Source organism: Adiantum capillus-veneris, chromosome 8, assembly GCF_014529385.1.
Source record: "Adiantum capillus-veneris isolate H3 chromosome 8, ASM1452938v2, whole genome shotgun sequence".
Taxonomy (NCBI): domain Eukaryota; kingdom Viridiplantae; phylum Streptophyta; class Polypodiopsida; order Polypodiales; family Pteridaceae; genus Adiantum; species Adiantum capillus-veneris.
Window position 1 is genome coordinate 87,703,827 of NC_140938.1, and position 1,502 is coordinate 87,705,328.

The 1,502-nt window shown below is 51.7% G+C and overlaps 2 non-coding genes across 2 annotated transcripts; both read right to left on the bottom strand.

The window, feature by feature from the left end:
• Positions 1-1,009: 1,009 nt before the first annotated feature.
• On the bottom strand, positions 1,010-1,099 carry TRNAY-GUA (transfer RNA tyrosine (anticodon GUA)). Its single transcript is given in 2 exon segments — positions 1,010-1,045; positions 1,063-1,099. It is a non-coding gene; the product is annotated as a tRNA-Tyr (tRNA).
• A 16-nt stretch (positions 1,100-1,115) lies between these two features.
• On the bottom strand, positions 1,116-1,195 carry TRNAL-CAG (transfer RNA leucine (anticodon CAG)). Its single transcript has one exon. It is a non-coding gene; the product is annotated as a tRNA-Leu (tRNA).
• Positions 1,196-1,502: the final 307 nt, after the last annotated feature.

The window sequence follows — 1,502 nt, forward strand, 5'->3', positions numbered from 1 at the left end:
TGGCGTATACTTTTAAGCAGTGGGCAGAGTTTCCGCGAGGGTAGAAGATGGAGTTTCCCAAGTCTGCCAGGATTGAGAGCAACGTTTGCTTACGAGCGGGGGTGGGGGTTAAACCGTATGGTCGTGTAAATGTGCTTTCCAAAGGGAGGAAGCATTGGGTGAACCCTGCCTTGCAGCATTCCATATTGATCCCCTCTTGTCCGGGTGGAGCTAGAGTGATAAGGGCATGGCTCATGTCCAACATTAAGCCCTTTGAAAAATAAGGGCACATTCGCACGGGGGCGGGGGGACTGAGCGTCGACAAATTTGGCGTATACTTTTAAGCAGTGGGCAGAGTTTCCGCGGGGGTAGAAGATGGAGTTTCCCAAGTCTGCCAGGATTGAGAGCAACGTTTGCTTACGAGCGGGGGTGGGGGTTAAACCGTATGGTCGTGTAAATGTGCTTTCCAAAGGGAGGAAGCATTGGGTGAACCCTGCCTTGCAGCATTCCATATTGATCCCCTCTTGTCCGGGTGGAGCTATAGTGATAAGGGCATAGCTCATGTCCAACATTAAGCCCTTTGAAAAATAAGGGCACATTCGCACGGGGACGGGGGGACTGAGCGTCGACAAATTTGGCGTATACTTTTAAGCAGTGGGCAGAGTTTCCGCGGGGGTAGAAGATGGAGTTTCCCAAGTCTGCCAGGATTGAGAGCAACGTTTGCTTACGAGCGGGGGTGGGGGTTAAACCGTATGGTCGTGTAAATGTGCTTTCCAAAGGGAGGAAGCGGGAGTTGCAAGGTGAAGGGGAAGTAGGGTAAACGGAGGCCACCACCCTCGACAAGAGGGTCGCCATCAGGGGTGACGTCCTGCCTACTGGCTCTGCACTCAGTGTCCCGAGTTTTTGATTTGTCATCGGATCGCACCTCTATGTGCCCATTCCTTTTACCCTATACGAAAGATGGGCGTTCCGACCTGCCGGATTGGAACGAGCGACATCAGGATTCTACGTGCCGGGCAAAAAGGAGCGTTCCGACCTGCCGGATTCGAACCAGCGACCTAAGGATTCAAGCTGTTTCGCCAACTACAGTCCTCCGCTCTACCAACTGAGCTAAGGTCGGAGGGCAACTCTTCGCATGTCAGGAGTGGGATTTGAACCCACGCCCTTTCGGACCAGTACCTGAAACTGGCGCCTTAGACCGCTCGGCCATCCTGACTTGATGCAAGAGCGTAGTCGCAGCAATTTCTCGACTCTTTGGGGCGTACGGTGTTTTAAGGCCATTTGTGCACCGGCGGTTCTTTTCCTCTTCAATTAACGACTTGTTGCAACAGCATGCTGCGACGCAATCGATTCTACCACCTTGCCAGCCGCAGCCCAGCAGCACATACCCGTTCTCCTCGATGGAAGTTAAGAGCAAGGGATTGATATTTTTAAAACAGATATAGGTATCCTTTTTTGTTTTCCTTTAAAATTAAGAGATACAAGGCAAGGGACTCCAAAAAGTGATTGCAGTGTAGCTCAAT